We start from the raw sequence: 19,446 nt of genomic DNA, 5'->3' as shown, positions 1-19,446 counted from the left end.
GGAGTTTTAAGTGTTCAAGGGACTTTTCTCCCCGATATCATCATTAATATAAACTTCCAAGGATTCAGAGTTTCAGCGATTCTACCTTTTTCTATTTCACTCAAGAGGTTGCCAGATTGTGCGATAAATGTGAATATTTTACATGGATTTGAATCGGCAAAAGTGCTAAAAAAGCAACTTATCTGGCAGCAATAGAGTCCGGGAGGGACGAGAGACGACTGCCTTCCTGGGAAAACCCATGATTTTTAGCCCGAAATGTCATTAAAACAACTGATTCCGTTTGAAGCATCAATTGTATACTAGGGGAAAGCTATTGTAAAATAATGATTGTAAATGGATACAGGTGCTACAGAAAGGGAAAAAGGAAAGGGAAAGGAAATGAAATGAGGATATGATACTAATACTAATACGTACTATGCTATACTATGTTATACTAATATGTACTCAGAGAGAATAAAACAAAAACATCTGAGAAATTTATATGCGATGAAAGTATAAAAAAAAAACACGAGTGGGCTCATTGCGATTCGGAACTTGAACTTTACTATCGTTGAGCAGTTTTTAGACCCTTACGCCACCAATAATCTTCTTAAGCGGTAAAGATGAACTTTTGCTACTTTAGCAAGTCAAATCGCGGAAGAAGATCCATGGATTGTCTTTTTCCGCCACCCGATGGGATGACGTCCCAGTCAAATGCGTTTTTGAAGAAATGATCGATCCCCATCATCGCTTCATCTCCACACATCTATTCACGTGCAAATGATGGCACGCTCCGGCAACAAGGTTCTGTGACGAAATCATTTTTGCCTCCAGAATCTCCAAAATGTATACATCTTAGTGATTAAATGTCCAATCACTGAGTAAAATGGCTCGCGGAGCGAGCCGACTGCCGAATGTCACTCGCGTAGCGAGTGATCGGGGGTCCAGGGGGCGCAGCCCCTTGGCTGGCCGTTCTGGACGCGCTTGGCGCGTTCAGAACGGCTAGTAATGTTTAAATATCGTATATAAAACGTTTATTACTCATCTATTTTACCCTTCCCCCTCCTCTCCCCCAAAAAATGAATTAAAAGAAATCCGAAAATTTTGAGAGGAAAACAGAGGACCTCCTTTCCCATTCATTCCTGAAGGGCACCTCTTTAGCTCCCTTACAAAAGAAAATGGGGAAAATATGAGAGAAAAATACAAATCAATTCACATCAATCAACACAAATCATACATTATCCGAGCCTTCCTAATTAAAGGCCCAGCGAGTCACCACTGTACATTGCCTTTATTTATACTTAAGTACCTAATGGAGCTTCTTCGGCTTAATGATTGCTGCTGAAGCTCAAATTACCTCAATTTACTCTATTATTTTCTAATTTTCCGAAAAAATTAAACATAAAAAAAAAAAATCCGATGTCCAAAAAACGCGAGTTCTTGGGAAATATTTAGAAGATAGAAAAAAATTTAGGCCATTTTTGACTTTAGCAGCAGGTAGTAGATGAAAGATGCTCCATTAGACACCAACTTGATATAATTTTCCCGTCTTTTCAGACGCAAAGCAAACGGATTAGTATCATATGCGTTGATTAGGACATTTGAGAGGAAAACCCCCGTTATCTGAAACAATGTGGACATTTTTTTAACCACGCGCGGCATGTATACCCATGTATTTTTGTTTCCTGGATTCGAAAATGACCTTGGTTTCTCTTCACCACACACCAGTTTTGCGGAAAATCACATTTCCCGAAAAGTCCATTTTAAGTGGAAAATCTCAATTTTCCGGAAAATCGGTGGGTTTTGGAGAAAAACCAAGGTCATTTTCGGACTCAGCACTAAAAATTACCTACAGATCACCTATCAAATGTCCGGTGTTCATTCACCGCAGACCTATGGAATTCAAATTCCCTCGAGCCACCATTTTATAAATTTCACTTTTTCAAAGTCATTTGAGCTTTATTCCCAAAATGGCACTTTGGAGCAGCCAATTTTTCTTGATACTGAATCTCCAGGGATCAGTCAACACTGCTCTATAGAGGTTTCCCGTAAATACGCGTAAATAGGTAGTTAAAAGTCTACTTATACAGGGTTATCCAAAAGTCACTGACCACCCCTGTAACTTTTTTCCAAATTGAGATAGAAGTTTGAAACTTTGGGAATGTTCCTCGGTCTAAAGTAGCAACTTTTTGGTCCCCCCAAAATTTTGGGGGGCGGCCCCCCTTAAGGGGGGCGGGGGCTAACTTTTTTTTTCAAATGGCAACCCCCCCTTTGTGATACCTCATTCGAAAGATAATAAAAAAAGAAAATTTTTGGCGCAAACCGCAGGTCAAAATGTTCATTTTTGACAAAATGGCGGCCGGTCAAAGTTCAAAATGGCGGAAATTTGGCATCTCCGTTGTTTATTGACGGATTGGTGTGAAACTCGGAATTCTAGGGTTTTTTGAGATGAGAAAAACGATTCTGGCATTGGTTTTCCAGAAAAGTCAGTCTTTTGCAAAATGGCGGCGGTCAAAATGGCGGCCTAGAGCGGGAAGTGGATATTTAGGCTGCATATCGTTGGATTTGCATGAAACTTGGTATCCGGGGGTATTTCGGCACGAGAAGAACGAATCTTTCATTGGATATCTGAAATTTTGACAAATTCCAAAATGGCGGCGGAAAAATTGCGGGAAATCAGTTTTACGGCTGTTTACCGATGGATTTGCATGAAATTCGATATCCTGGCGGTTTTTGGCTGGATTAAAAGGAATCTTTCATTAGATTCTTGAAATATCAAATAATTTCATGCTAATCCATCGGTAAACAGCCGTAAAACTGATTTCCCGCAATTTTTCCGCCGCCATTTTGGAATTTGTCAAAATTTCAGATATCCAATGAAAGATTCGTTCTTCTCGTGCCGAAATACCCCCGGATACCAAGTTTCATGCAAATCCAACGATATGCAGCCTAAATATCCACTTCCCGCTCTAGGCCGCCATTTTGACCGCCGCCATTTTGCAAAAGACTGACTTTTCTGGAAAACCAATGCCAGAATCGTTTTTCTCATCTCAAAAAACCCTAGAATTCCGAGTTTCACACCAATCCGTCAATAAACAACGGAGATGCCAAATTTCCGCCATTTTGAACTTTGACCGGCCGCCATTTTGTCAAAAATGAACATTTTGACCTGCGGTTTGCGCCAAAAATTTTCTTTTTTTATTATCTTTCGAATGAGGTATCACAAAGGGGGGGTTGCCATTTGAAAAAAAAAAGTTAGCCCCCGCCCCCCTTAAGGGGGGCCGCCCCCCAAAATTTTGGGGGGACCAAAAAGTTGCTACTTTAGACCGAGGAACATTCCCAAAGTTTCAAACTTCTATCTCAATTTGGAAAAAAGTTACAGGGGTGGTCAGTGACTTTTGGATAACCCTGTATTATTTTTTTTATGATTTTGAGGGAAGCACTTTTCAGCAGAAGTACCGCGCATAAAAATGACGATATTTTAAGATGTTATTAGTGAAATATATTCTACTTAAAGAGGAGAATAAGCTTCCATCATCAGAAATTGTCATAAATTCTATTTCTATTTCTTTCTATTTCTATTCTAATTCTATTTCTATTGGGAGGAAATGCCAACCGGGAAAAGGTTTGTTCCGAGGTGAGGCAATATTTCTCGAGTGGCGCCTGAGCCACTTTGGGAGGCTGTGTGCGCTAAATTGGAATTGAAAAATTGAAAACCAATACCCGTATCGTAAAATATAACTCTCTGTGAAGACATCTACGTCAATGAAACGACTATTTGTGAAAAACGCCCATGTCCGACTTTTTGCAGGGTTCGATCCACCGTGCGCCGCGCCGCGATGGTCTAAATTCATGCAGGGTGTCCCAAAAGTCCATACTTCCACTTTTAAAATTTTCCCTAATCGAGCTATTGCGGCGAAGATTGGAAAATGTCTCTAGGTCAAAGATAATTACTTTTTGGCGTATCCAACATTTTTTTTTGGGGGGGGGGGGGGGGCGCCCCCAACTTTTTTCAAACGGCAACCCCCCTTGCGATACGTCATTCGAAAGAGGATAAAAAAAAGACATTTTTTCGCACAATCCGCAAATCGCTATCTTTATTTTATTCAAGATGGCGGCCGTAACAGGCGGTAAATTGGTATTGTAGCTACCTATTTATCGATGGATTTATTTAAGATTCAGCATCTGAGGGTTTTTGAAACGAAAATAATCAATCTGGTGAGATTTTTGCAAAAAGCTAATTTTTTTTATAAATGACGGAAAATTGGTATTTGTGCCGTTTACCAATGTATTTGCATCAATTGTGGTATCTGGGGATATTTAGGGATGGAAAAAACAAATCTGGTCTTATTTTTTAAATTCATCCTAGCGTTTTCAAAATGGCGAGAAATTGGAATTTTAGTTTTTTTCGATGGATTTACCCAAAACTCAGTATTTAGAGGTTTAGAAAATAAAGATGGCAACTTGCAGATTGTGCGAAAAAATTACTTTTTATATCGCCTTTCGAACGAGGTATCCCAAGGGGGTGGGGTATCCATTTGAAAAACAAGTTAGGACCTCCCCGCGTCCCCAGTTTTTGGATTTGCCAAAAAGTACTTCTCTTTGACCTAGAAACATTCCTCAAGTTTCTTCTCAATAGCTCAATTACGGAAAATTCTAGGAGGGTAGGTACGGACTTGTGGGACACGGACACCCTGTATGACTTGCTCCGGAAAGTAACACGTCTAGCCGTCTGGGTTACCATTACCAATGTCATTCGTCCAGGCAGCTGTGCGCTCCGCGCATAGGTGGAGAAAAGTGAAGTTTGCGCAGTTTTAGACTGCGATAGAAGATCCAACATCTCGATTCCTCCGTCACTTTACTTGTAAAAGTGACGTCAGACGATCTTCTGTTGCAGTCAAGAATTGCGTAAATTTATTTGGCGTGGACACTAGGAACAAAACTACCTGGACGAGTGACATTGATAACCTAGACGTGTAACTTTCCGGAGCAGGTCATCTGAATTCTGACAACCGCAGTAGGCAAGTGACGATGCACACTATTGAAAGTGCTGTTTAAAATTTTCAGGGATTTCATCTGTGACGTCGAGTATCCGAAGCCTTTTGATTTGTTATTTTTTTTTTTTTTTTTTTTTGTCATCCGTGTTCTTCATATCGAATGCAATTAATATCTAGAGTACCTGTATAGCGAGAGTATAGACAGATGTGAAACTCCGAAAATCCATCAGGCCTTCACCGACGTCTCCGCGAATAAAGTTAGGGCCCAGAAATGCAGCCAACCTACATGAATCTCATCAATTACCCAGAGCCCAGAGCGCTTTACTAATACAATTGTTACGAACCATCGTTTATAAAGCACGTATTTGACTTACTTGTTGCATAAATTTACTCATTTTTGCGGAAGAACGCTCATTTAGGTATGTACATTCTTAGCCATCTTGGTTAGAATTGGAATGTGCAGACTAGCATTGAAATTTTGTACGTTAGAAGTTGGTTAGAAGGGTGGCTGCACTTTTGGGCCCTAAGCCCTCCATGAAGCGATCCGTCCATACTCTCGCTATACAGGGTGATCCAAAAGTCCCTTCCACCCCCTCTAACTTTTTACCTAATTGAGGTAAAGATTTGAAACTTGGGGGATGTTCCTAGGTCAAAGGGAGCTACTTTTTGGCCCCCCTAAAATTTTCAGGGGGGCCCCCCTTGGGGGGGCAATGGACCCCAACTTTTAATTTTCAAATGGGAAGACCCCCTTTGTGATAGCTCGTTCGAAAGAGCATAAAAAAAGAAAACTTTTCGCGCAAACCCGAAGTCAATATCTCAAACCGTTCCAAAATGGCGGCCGGTTTAAGTTCAAAATGGCTAAAAATTCACACCGGTTATTTGTCGATGGATTTGCGCGAAAATCGGTATGTAGGGGTATTTTGACACGAGAAAAACGAATTGAACGTTAGATTTTCAAAAAACCGAAATTTCCAAAATGGCCGCCGGTTAAAGTTCAAAATGACCGAAAATTGTCACCTCGGTTTTTTGCTGATAGATTTGCCTAAAACTTGGAATTTGAGAATATTTTGGCATTAGATAAACACATTTGAACTTAGATTTCCAAAATAATCAATTTTTGGCCATTTTGAACTTTAACCGGCGGCCATTTTGGAAATTTCGGTTTTTTGAAAATCTAACGTTCAATTCGTTTTTCTCGTGTCAAAATACCCCTACATACCGATTTTCGCGCAAATCCATCGACAAATAACCGGTGTGAATTTTTAGCCATTTTGAACTTAACCGGCCGCCATTTTGGAACGGTTTGAGATATTGACTTCGGGTTTGCGCGAAAAGTTTTCTTTTTTTATGCTCTTTCGAACGAGCTATCACAAAAGGGGTCTTCCTATTTGAAAATTAAAAGTTGGGGTCCATTGCCCCCCCCCAAGGGGGGCCCCCCTGAAAATTTTAGGGGGGCCAAAAAGTAGCTCCCTTTGACCTAGGAACATCCCCCAAGTTTCAAATCTTTACCTCAATTAGGTAAAAAGTTAGAGGGGGTGGAAGGGACTTTTGGATCACCCTGTATAGGTACTTACTCTATTAATATCTTCTGGGAAGTAAACGAGGAATTTTTCTTTTTTTTTCCTACTTCAAATAGCCCACAAGGGCTAATCCTTGCGCTTTAGTCCCCCCCCCCCCCCCTCCGCCCCTACAACCAGTCCCAGACAACCATTATTTGAGCCCATCAAACTCGGGTCGCTTGGCCGGGACTCGATCCCGGGACCTCCCGATCACAGAGTTAGCGCTACAGCGACTACACAAAAGGACACCGACATAATTAACGAGGGCACCCCTTGATAGATGATCCTAGAAATGTTTGGCCTGTTTAATATTTTTTTATTTGATAAGCTATGCTTTAAAAACTGACCCCAGCGAGTGCTTATGTTTCTATGCGAGTCTCTATGTTTCAAGAATATTTTATCGAAATTTCAAGCAACTGAAAATGATCTTTTCGCTTCTATTTAAAGAAAAAAAAGAAAAAAGGAAAAAAAAAAGAAAACAAAGGGGGAAAAATTGGAACATTACGATCAAGAAACAGTGCTATTGCAATGTTCCTTAACCAGTTATCTGCCGCCAACCAAGTGAATATTTGCACAATCTTGATTTTTGTTCTACAATTTTGACGATGAAAAGGCTTTTTACATTCATGATCAAAACATGAAACTGTTTTTCCTTGTATCTGTTAGCACTTCCCCGGTTTGAAAAATCATATTTAAAAAAATTCAATGAGGCCAAATTTCCTCTGGTAAAATACAAATTCTACGGGCTCAGACATTTTATTTTAGACTATTCTGAGGCCAAGTTTTATCCTCTTTCACAAAGGTTTTTGAAAAATGTCTCGTCAGGTGAAACCTTAATACGAAATTCGCCTCGTAAACTCAGTAGACGCATTTCGTCACGGATTGATATTGTCGTCTCGATAGCTCGAAAGTCGACACGTGCCCTAACAAACAAGAATAACCTCCGAAATGAACAATTGACGAAAGAATGCTAAAACTAGTCTGAAACCAAACAATTAATCCATGGAACTTCAAATTGCTGAAAGCTCGTCATTCACCACAACGTTCGAGATCACATTCTTAAGAATTGATGGTACCTATAATAATAAGCTCGTAACATCATACTTAAAAGTAGTCATCAAGCAAATCCCTCCACCCGCCTGCCTATATCCCGCGGATTTACCTATGGTCGTTTGTTTTGCAGTTGGGGCACGTTCCGACTTTCGAGATATCGAAATTATATCGAGATATGACGTCACACTATATGCGTCTATGCCGAGCTGTGACGAGCTTTTTGCCGCGTTTTTCCCCCTATAAGTTTGAAACTTTGCCTTTCTGTTATTTTAGAGGTTTTATTTTAGGTCGTGGCAAAGCCAGCTTGTGTCCTCTTCTTTTTTGCATCAGATTTTCAAGTTCACTTAAGAAGTATCATCGGCGAGTAACTTACACGAGGTATGATTGTGAGTTAATAATTATGGCTCACAGCATTGCGCCTATCCTGAATGGACTGTGGCCTTCATCGGTTGACTGCGGAATCTTTAATGTTTATGCATGGTGAGCATGCAAAAAAACAGGCTTATGTAATAAAAAGATGTAAAGTACCAGAGAAAAATTATTACTGCTACCTGTGCGCAACAGTGATTAATGCAGGAAAACTTTGAGTCTTACAGCACATCCATAGACGAATCAATTTTCTTCGTTAGAAAAATTTAAAGGCATGATCGTACTTTTAAGAGAATGTGTTGCCTCAATGAAACCACTTAACCCAGCCGAAACGAAGATACAGGGTGGTAGATACAGGTGGAAGATACAGATTCCGAAAAACAGGGTTTTTAAATAACTAATAGACGATCGGTCCCTCAAAAAAATCAAATTCATTTATAAACTTTTTTGAAGGGAGTGCACCTTTTAGTCCACAAAAATTGCTAGATTCCTATCGTTTTTATTTCGCTTAAAATTCTTTCAACACTCCGGCAAGAAAATAATCGGGAAAACCATAAAATACTCAGATGACACCCCATCCCTTCTTAGAGTGCCTATATAGCGAAAGTCTGGACGGATCGCTTCATGGAGGGCTTAAGGTCCACAAGTGCAGCCATTCTTCTAATCAACTTCTAACACAAAATTTCACGGCCAGTCTGCAGAATCTGCGCGCAGATTCCCATTCTAATCAAGATGGCCAAGAATGTGCATAAATAAGGGTTCTTCCGCAAAAATGAGTAAATTTATGCAAAAACTAAGTCAAATACGTGCTTTATAAACGACGGTTCCTAACAGTTGTATTAAGGAATCGCTCTGAACAATTGAAATTCATAGGTTGGCTGCATTTCTGGGCCCTAACTTTATTCGCGGAGGCATCATGAAGGCCTGATGGATTTTTGAGTTTCACATCAGTCTATATTCTCGCTACATTGGTACTCTATCCCTTCCTAGCTATTCTATATTTCACCAGAACGGCTAAATGTTTTGAGCAGGATTTTCATCTGATTCTATGGATGTAGAAAGGGAGAAAAAGGAGGGGACTTGGAAAAAATTGGCTCTGATTAACAATCAAAAATTCTTCCCACCCGGGCAAAAGTAAGGTACCTATAAATTTCTAAAGTACATACAGGGTGTCCCAAAAGTCCGCACCCCCCCCCCCCTCGTAACTTTTGAACGGTTAGAGATAGAAAAACGAAACTTTTGGAATGTCTCTATCTTAAAAGGAACTGTCTTCTAGGGGGGTCCAAATTTTTGTCCCCCCTCAGGGGGGCGTGGGGCCCCCAGCTTTTTTTTCAAATGGTAACCCCTATCTTGTGATATATCATTAGAAAGAGCATAAAAAACCTAGAATTTTGGCGCAAACCGCAGATCAATATTTTAATTTTTGATCGAGTTATGATAGGTCAAAAGTCAAATTTGACCTTTTATCAAAAAATCATAACTCCGGTTCAAATTATCGTAAAGGAAAATATAAAACGGGAAAATTTACCAAATTGTAAGCACTTATAAGTAAAAATCACACAAATCACTTCAAACTAACTTTAAGGGGGGTTTTGGACCCCCAAATACGTCATTTTAAAGGTCATACGATTTTCCCGCGAAATTAGCCAATTTCCCCTAACTTTGCCTCAACATTATCTTGGTAAGTTCAAAATTAGTTCAACATTGCGTTTTCAAGTCCTCAAATTTCGAACAAAGTTTTTAAAAAAAAAACGAAATGTAAATGCTTGGATTGAGTCACCTTAAATTTCGTTTTTTGAACTTTGTTGGGGACTTGAAAACGCAATGTTGTACTAATTTTGAACATACCAAGATAATGTTGAGGCAAAGTAAGAGAAATTGGCTTATTTCGCGGAAAAATCGCATGACCTTTAAAATGACGTATTTGGGGGTCCAAAACCCCCCCTTAAAGTTAGTTTGAAGTGATTTGTGTGATTTTTACTTATAAGTGCTTACAATTTGGTAAATTTTCCCGTTTTATTTTTTCCTTTACGATAATTTGAACCGGAGTTATGATTTTTTGATAAAAGGTCAAATATGACCTTTGACCTATCATAACTCGATCAAAAATTAAGATATTGATCTGCGGTTTGCGCCAAAATTCTAGGTTTTTTATGCTCTTTCTAATGATATATCACAAGATAGGGGTTACCATTTGAAAAAAAAGCTGGGGGCCCCACGCCCCCCTGAGGGGGGGACAAAAATTTGGACCCCCCTAGAAGACGGTTCCTTTTAAGATAGAGACATTCCAAAAGTTTCGTTTTTCTATCTCTAACCGTTCAAAAGTTACGAGGGGGGGGGTGCGGACTTTTGGGACACCCTGTATGTACTTTAGAAATTTATAGGTACCTTACTTTTGCCCGGGTGGGAAGAATTTTTGATTGTTAATCAGAGCCAATTTTTTCCAAGTCCCCTCCTTTTTCTCCCTTTCTACATCCATAGAATCAGATGAAAATCCTACTCAAAACATTTAGCCGTTCTGGTGAAATATAGAATAGCTAGGAAGGGATAGAGTACCAATGTAGCGAGAATATAGACTGATGTGAAACTCAAAAATCCATCAGGCCTTCATTGATGCCTCCGCGAATAAAGTTAGGGCCCAGAAATGCAGTCAACCTATGATTTTCAATTGTTCAGAGCGATTCCTTAATACAACTGTTAGGAACCGTCGTTTATAAAGCACGTATTTGACTTAGTTTTTGCATAAATTTACTCATTTTTGCGGAAGAACCCTTATTTATGCACATTCTTGGCCATCTTGATTAGAATGGGAATCTGCGCGCAGATTCTGCAGACTGGCCGTGAAATTTTGTGTTAGAAGTTGATTAGAAGAATGGCTGCACTTGTGGACCTTAAGCCCTCCATGAAGCGATCCGTCCAGACTTTCGCTATATAGGCACTCTAAGAAGGGATGGGGTGTCATCTGAGTATTTTATGGTTTTCTCGATTATTTTCTTGCCGGAGTGTTGAAAGAATTTTAAGCGAAATAAAAACGATAGGAATCTAGCAATTTTTGTGGACTAAAAGGTGCACTCCCTTCAAAAAAGTTTGTAAATGAATTTGATTTTTTTGAGGGACCGATCGTCTATTAGTTATTTAAAAACCCTGTTTTTCGGAACTTAAAAACAATTCGAAAGTGCCTGACGAGAGTCCGGCTAATAAATTTTAACGATAATTTAAAAAAAAAAAATTATTCGGTATTATTTTTAAAATGTCTGTTATAATTTTTTGAAACATTGGATAAAGTTACTTGAAATTTTTAAAAAATATTCACCATTTTTTCATATCGTTCGGACGATGCATTTCAAAAGAGAGGTAACCATTTCAAGAAAAGAAGAAGTTAAGGGTCTCGCCTCTTTCTGAAGTGTTACGGTAGTATCGTGGATAGGAGTTACTGTCAGTAATTTTCGTTGCTCAAATCTTGCTCTGCGTGAAATTTAGATGAGAAAATGTCTGTCGGTTCAAATAACTCATAACGTTTTTCAGACTTTTTGTCCCTACCGTAGACCCAGAACGACAGCTTGAATTCAAGGAAAATAAAGTTTTAAATTTTGATAACCATTTTACGCCGTCATAACTCACTAGACCACATTATTATATTCATAATACATTAAAGAACATCGCCGTCCAAAATTTAGTTATGTTTAGATTCAGCTTTTTTGTATGATCTACGATTAGGACCAAAACAAAGACCATACAAAAAGTGCTGAATCTAAGGGGAACTCGATTCTTGACGGCTATGGTCTTTAAGTGTATCGTCAGTGTATTGTGGTCTAGTGAGTTATGACGGAAAAAATGGTTATGAACATTTGAACCTTTATTTTCCTTGAATTTAAGTTGTTGTTCAGGGTTACGGTAGAGACAAAAACTTCAAAAAACGCATACAGTTATTGGAACTAACCCATACATCAACGGTGAGCCCCGAATCCACGTAGTATCTCAGTTTGTGACTTAACAGATTAGGATCCACTCATAAATTACGTGAAACACTTTTTTCTGTTTTTAGACCCCCCTCCCTCCTCGTAAGGCATCCCAAGGCATCCCTTACCCTCTCTCTAAAAATTTCGTAAGGCTCGACTGACCCCCCCCCCCCCCCCTTCCATTATCGCAGATCTATACATTTTTTCTTTTTCTTTTAATTCTTTTAGAAAAGCAATGACTTTTTTAGGCCAAAATTGTTAGTAGTGAAACTAAATTTTTGAAGGTCAGAGGAAATATTAACGATACAATTAGATTAATGAACAGAAGTGCATTGAGCGAAATTGAAGATTTTTTTTTTTCTTTGGAATAGTTAAAAGTATAAAGTTGATATAACGATGAAGTCACTACTCATCATCCCACGGAGTGGAGAAGTGGGAATCAATAGAATTAACAGGAGCATGGTCCGATTGGTCAGCAATCGGTGATGTGTTGATTTCCTCTATTTCATCTTGAATTTTACTATCAACCTGACGAGAAATGAACTTTTGCATTTTAAATTTTTTAAATATAGGCTGGAAAGCTTACGTTAGGCTCAGCCCTACTCCCTCCCCCCTCCCCCCCTCGTAAGGCACCGTAAGGCTGCCTTATTTTACAATGTCAATGTCAAACTTACAATATCAGCAGGCGAAAATAAAAACTTTAAGGTTTAAAGTACTTATAATCGCAATAAAAGTCGGCCAGGACGGTCTTGAACTAACCAAAATTTCCGATACATAGCGCGTTTGTGACGTATGCACTGAACCGGTCCATCCTTGGCCGAGTGCACGGTAAGCGGCGTTTCGGATATGGCTTTGGCGGGCTTAGAGAATTCGAATCCCTGCGGATGAATAAGACTAATTATTATTCCATTCCTTCGATTGATTCTATCGTTTTCGGAATCCTTCAGTGCTCCTTATCTATCTCTATGTGAGTTTTGAGAGGGAAAGGAGGGATTCTACACTCAAAATATCATAGGTACAAAAATTTCAAAACTCTTAATTGGGTAAATAAAATAATAAAAAAAAAATGGATTACGCAAAAAAAAGGATATCTCTAGAAAGAATACAGCCAAGATCGTAAATATAAATACAACAAAAAACTCATAAATGGGTCTGTAGGTAATAGAAATAAAAGCATAGATCATGAAAAATTTAAAAAAAATGGTTTTCAAATAAGTAAATAAATACTTGACAAATATAATAAACAAAATAAGTATAATAAAATAAAAAATTAAGTGAAAACTTAAGTTAGGAATAATCTCAACTCTTACGCTCCACGTATGAGGGTGGTCTTTTCTCTGGAAGAGTGCAACTAGTAAAAACATAAGACGTTCCTTAATATTATTGTTCTAAGAAAAAGCACATTGCTTCTAAATATTCAATTTCCCTCATATCTTTGGTTGCTGAGACAGAACCGCGAAGCACCCTCCGTGGGTTAGGGGGGTGTACCTCTAGTCTATTGATATAGTAAGATCGGCAAGGGTGTGTACCTCCTAGTGAATGGATAAAATCTTTTCGAGAAAGCACAAACGTCTGTCAATAAATTACGTAATCAGATTTTCCCGTTTTGTTTACCCACCCAATCCCTTCTAATGCGATAATAACGCATTTCCAAACACCCTCAAAATAATTCCGTAATGTATTTGCCTCGACCCCCTCCCCTCCCTTCACAAAAAAACCGGGAAAAGTTTACCTTTATTGTTAGGCTAATAAATTCCCTTTATAAACCCACCAAGAGTAAATGAAGCAATTATCTTATCTTATCTTACCTTATCTCGCATACTGGCATGTAACGTTGAGCTCAACACCCCCTACCCCTTGTCACGCTCGGTCATAAAACTATGAAGACCCACCTATCCCCTAGAGCGTTAGTTAATTCATGAACAGCCCTTAGCAGCATTTCTTGACGGATAAAATTGACCTATAATGGAAAAAGTTCTAAGCCTCCCGGTCAATGTTGGTGAGTAACTAAGTCATAGAAGTGCCCACAAAAAATAAAAAAAAGCACGAAATGCTTGAAACATGTACTTATTGGAAAGATGCGAACAACAAGTTCCATTCAAAAGCATTGAAATTCAGTTCGAATTTCTTCAGGTAGAGGTAACGTTTTTGTTTATGAAAACAAACAAAAAAGAAAGAATGAATGAAATAGATGAAAGAAACGAACCGGTGCACAAACTGATCAGGGCTGTTGTGTTCCCTGCTCGAGCTGAAAGAATGACTGACTGATGAGGAAAACTATGAACCCGGCAGGGTTGGTGGAGAACGGTGCGAACAGATCCGAGAAGATCTGAAGAGAGGGGGGAGAGAATAGTCGAAATCAGTCCTCAAGGTCAACTGCCTCACGACTCACTGCTACGGGGCCAATGCCAAGTCTAGGCGACAAAAAATCGATATTTGTGAAGTCAGAATGTTGATATAAGTATTTTGTGATCAGTTCTGAACGGGTTTTTTTTTTTTTTTTTTTTTTTTTTTTTTTTTTTTTTTTTAGATAAGAGAGCATCTGAAAAATTCACACCATTTATTCCACCATTCTCAATTTGCCGTTGGAATTTAAATTTCTGGAAAGAACATGCCCCAATTTTGAGATGCAACGTAAAATTTATTTTCTAATGAAATTTCAATGATTTTTCAAGAGCTGCATATGCAATCTACAGCAACAATTATCTGAGAATTTAATAAGAAATTTCTACTTTTGATTAATTCCCCCCCCCCCCCCCCCAATCTTCAAAATTAAGATTTTGCTGCTTCCGTGCGCTTATTCGGCAAACCTACTGAGTCCATCGCAAAAGTCAGGCAAAATTTCATTATGAAATCCAAATATTATAAAGTTTCATGAAATTTTGCACCCATCGCCACGAATGGTTTTAAAAATTGTACCTAAAAAATTCACAACCCCCAACTCTGAAAGCGGGAAACTACAGTGGAATACTTTAGGAAACCATTCCTGCTCTGCTGAAACGAAATCTTCGGGAAAAATGTGTGTTGGCACAATGCATTTTGCTCCGAAAAATTACACAGGTCGACAAAAAAAAAAAATTGTTCTGGGAATATGATTGTTGTGATTCTTGAGTAAACTTAGCGTCGAATCCGTAAATGATTTCAGTTTTTCTCTTTATCCTAATTTTTCCGGCAAATTGTTGCATTCTAGAGACAAACCAAAGTCATAGTCGGACTCGGCATTCAAAGATACAGCGGAAAAAGCTCCATAAATGGGGATAAATTGGCTGATTATGCCATCTGGCGGGAAAAAACAACCTTATCAGAGATATACAGGGTGTACCAAAAGTCCGTCCCACCCCTGCTAACTTTTGAACGAATTGAGCTAGGGTAATGAAACGTTGGGAATGTTCCTATCTCAAAGAGGACCATCTTTTGGGGGGGTCAAAATTTTGGTCCCCCCTCAGGGGGGGGCGCGGGGGGCCCCCAACTTTTTTTTTTCAAATGGCAACCCCTATCTTGTGATACATCATTCGATAGAGCATAAAAAACTAAGAATTTTGGCGCAAACCGCAGATCAATATCTTAATTTTTGACCGAGTTATGATAGGTCAAAGGTCAAATTTGACCTATTTTCAAAAAATCATAACTCCGGTTCAAATTATGGTAAAGAAAAAAAATAAAACGAGAAAATTTACCAAATTGTGTCCGCTTTTAAGTAAAAATTGCAGAAATCACTTCGCTGTAATTTTAAGGGGGGGCTCGGACCCCCAAATACGTCAATTCAAAGGTCATTCAATTTTCCCGCGAAAAAAGGCAATTTCCCCTAGATTTGCCTCCACATTATCTCAGTAAGGTCAAAATTAGTTCAACATTACGTAGGCAAGTCCCCAAATTTCGGGAAAAGTTAAAAAAAAACGAAATTTATACGGTCAAATTTAATCACCTTAAATTTCGTTTTTTTAACTCTTCCCGAAATTTGGGGACTTGCCATCGTAATGTTGAACTGATTTTGACTTTACTGCGATAATGTGGAGGCAAATCTAGAGGAAATTGGCTTATTTCGTGGGAAAATTGAATGACCTTTGAATTGACGTATTTGGGAGTCCAAGCCCCCCCTTAAAATTACAGCGAAGTGATTTCTGCAATTTTTGCTTAAAAGCGGACACAATTTGGTAAATTTTCTCGTTTTATTTTTTTTCTTTACCATAATTTGAACCGGAGTTATGATTTTTTGAAAATAGGTCAAATTTGACCTTTGACCTATCATAACTCGGTCAAAAATTAAGATATTGATCTGCGGTTTGCGCCAAAATTCTTAGTTTTTTATGCTCTATCGAATGATGTATCACAAGATAGGGGTTGCCATTTGAAAAAAAAAAAGTTGGGGGCCCCCCGCGCCCCCCCTGAGGGGGGACCAAAATTTTGACCCCCCCAAAAGATGGTCCCCTTTGAGATAGGAACATTCCCAAAGTTTCATTACCCTAGCTCAATTCGTTCAAAAGTTAGCAGGGGTGGGACGGACTTTTGGTACACCCTGTATAATGTAGTCCGTTGCCTACAATCGAAAAATGGCAAAAACTCTGCACTTTTTGATTAGAATATGCCGCTTTCAGAGCTCATTGGTGGTTGCTGCTGAACATTGAGCATGCCTCAATCTCGTGCGTGCTGGCCGCGTGTGGGGGTGACCCTCTCAATCCCCGTGTAGGGCTGATCAATCGGTTGTCTGTAAGCTACCGAAACAGTTCCGTTAAGAATAAGTTACGATAAGAGCGCTCTCAGCGATAGCGATCTGAGTTTTCGGAGCTGACGAAAATAAGCCGTTGTCATGCGTACATCTATTTTACGCGCCGCTGCGCCGCAGGCAATCTGACAAACCGACACACGGGACAACAATGCAATGAGTGCAAGCTCTCAAAACTCCGATAAAGCGGGCTGTAAACGATATCATCGCCACCGTCGGTAGTGGCACCAGTTTCGGTTACAGACGATACCAACCCCTATCCCCCTTTCAGCCGATTGCGGCTGTCGGGGAGTGGGACTTGCCGCCCGTTCCTGGTACATGCGACCAGTAGTTGCCGGAACTCAATTTTCTTCCCGCTTTTAAAGCACCAAAAAAAAAAAAGAATCGCCTATACTATAGAATAAAGTATCATCATTAATATAAACTTCGAAGGATTCAGACTTTCAGCGATTCTACCTTTTTCTATTTCACTCGAGAGGTTGCCAGATTTTGCGATAAATGTAAATATTTTACATGGATTTGAATTGGGAAAAGTGCTAAAAAAGCAACTTATCTGGCAACAATAGAGTCCGGGAGGGACGAGAGGCTGCCATCCTGGGAAAACCCATGATTTTGCCGAAAATGTCATTAAAACAATTGATTCCGTTTGAAGCATCAATTGTATACTAGGGGAAAGCTATTTTAAAATAATCTATACTATAAGCTCCACCTCCTAATTTTGCGAAACTGGTGACGCTTAGTTCCAGCGTTCTACCAAGCCGATTTTTATGATTTTTGCGGCTATCGACGGGCAATTGTCTCTAGATAAACCAACTCTTTTCAGATTATCAAAATATGGCCCAGGTTTTTTTATATTAAATGGTAAAGTTGAGAATTCTCCCATTTAAACAATGTAAATTTATTTTTTTTGTCATAGTTCGTTTGAGCGTTCTACCGGGCCGATTTACAGCCGTCGTTTACAGCCCGCCTTATCGGAGTTTTAAGAGCTCGCACTCATTACATTGTTGTCCCGTGTGTCAGTTTGTCAGATTGCCTGGCGCAGTGGCGCGTAAAATAGATGTACGCATGACAACAGTTTATTTTCGTCAGCTCCGAAAACTCAGATCGCTATCGCTGAGAGCGCTCTTATCGTAACTGTTTCGGTAGCTTTCCGACAACCGATAGAACAGCCCTACACGGGGATTGAGAGGGTCACCCCCGCACGCGGCCAGCACGCACGAAATTGAGGCATGCTCGATGTTCAGCAGCGCCCAAGTGGGTTCGGACCCCAGCGATACATCCCGACCAGACGTGGCAGGCCTGACCGTTCCTCTCGGGAGTATGCAAAGGCTTACCCCGTGCAGCATGTAAGCGTTTAATTTTTCTCAAGTACAAGTTACGCCCCCTCCGATGTATTTTTTCTCTGTTTCTTTGTTTTTTTCTGTCACCATTGTCTCGGGCTACTTCATAAAAAATTGTATCTATTTGTAGATAAAGGGGGGAGGGGGGGGAGTGATAGAAAAAAGTGGAGGCCATTTCCTGACTCAGGGACTCAAAATATATTTGAAAGATATATCTCACGTCTGAGTTACATTTTACGTACCTTAGGCAGGCAGGGGGTACAGTTCGGAAAACATCGAAAACCCCCAAAAATACTCATATCCGCGGCTTTTTCAGCAAAATGGAGAGTGATAACAAATGTTTGTCTCCATATTCTAGTTTTTCAGCTTAAATTACCTGAGAATCAATGTACGACGCATGCGAAAAATTCTTCAAATTTTCCTGGAAAAGGGAACAATCCAGGAAAGCATTTACATCCCTGTAGGCCCGGAAAAATCGAATCTTTCAGAAAACCGGGAGAGGGGGAGGTATCAGAAACAAGTGGAGGTCAAACTCGGGTTCAGTGACTCTTACCACATCAAGGCATACCCTTGGAAAATTTCTGAAAGTCTCTGGGACAGGAAAGTCGTTGAAAAAGTAACAAAAAGCTCGCTCTCCGTGGAAAATCGACTTTCCCGGAAAATTGGTCTGCGAAAGATAAATATCTTAGATCATATTCGGGTGCAGCGGTTCAAAAATACGCAATAAGGATCGATGCATATTGGAGACATGTTTAAAATTTATCTTTAATTCACGTAGAGTTCAAAGCTTGGGGGTCCAAAGTTCGAAAAAGCTCAATAACTTTTTTAATCATATATATAAGCTCCAAGACCTCCTAATTTTGCGTAACTGGTGACGCTTAGTTCCAGCGTTCTACCGGGCCGATTTTAATTATTTTTGCGGCTATCGACGGGCAATTGTCTCTAAATAAGCCAACTCTTTTCAGATTTTCAAAATATGGCCCAGGTTTTTTTATATTAAGTGGTAAAGTTGCGAATTCTCCCATTTAAACAATGTAAATTTATACTTTTTGTCATAGTTCGTTTGAGCGTTCTACCGGGCCGATTTGTATGATTTTTGCGTAAATCGACAGGTAATAGGCCCTAAATGAGCCCGCTCTAATCAGATTTTGGAAATGGGACCCAGGTTTTTTTAAAATCAAGTTATAAAAGTGAGTGAAATTACGGAATGCTCCGGGACTGCTATACCGCTATGCGCGGGAGGATGCGCAGTGGTCGAGGAGGTTGCGGAGTAGCTGAGTAGAGTAGAATCAAATAAGTTTTGCTCTACCATGTCTCCCGACTTTTTAGCCCTTCAAAATGGAAAAATCTGACCTTTTTTTTTTAAATTTGTTCAAAATTTTACGCTTAATCAGATCCCAACATCGTTTTAGGCAGTTTTTGCCATTTAATATCATAATTTTGGCCCTAAACAGCTGAAATGTCCTG

At 39.5% G+C, this 19,446-nt stretch overlaps 1 protein-coding gene across 2 annotated transcripts in view; it reads right to left on the bottom strand.

The window, feature by feature from the left end:
- Positions 1 to 14,246, bottom strand: part of LOC109037811 (alpha-tocopherol transfer protein-like) — a 37,686-nt gene extending 23,440 nt beyond the window's left edge. Inside the window, exon 1 of one of the 2 annotated variants that reach the window (XM_019052632.2) lies at positions 14,123 to 14,246. The gene's annotated coding sequence lies outside the window, so the exon portion shown is untranslated. Of the gene's footprint in view, positions 1 to 12,675; positions 12,772 to 14,122 lie in introns of those variants that run through there. The other variant, XM_072296222.1, reaches the window with a different exon arrangement.
- Between the last annotated feature and the right edge of the window lie 5,200 nt (positions 14,247 to 19,446).

The sequence above is a fragment of the Bemisia tabaci genome, chromosome 2 (genome assembly GCF_918797505.1).
Source record: "Bemisia tabaci chromosome 2, PGI_BMITA_v3".
In the NCBI taxonomy this organism is placed as follows: Eukaryota; Metazoa; Arthropoda; class Insecta; order Hemiptera; family Aleyrodidae; genus Bemisia; species Bemisia tabaci.
Note: the sequence above shows the minus strand (reverse complement) of the source record. Positions and strands in the feature narration are given on the sequence as shown.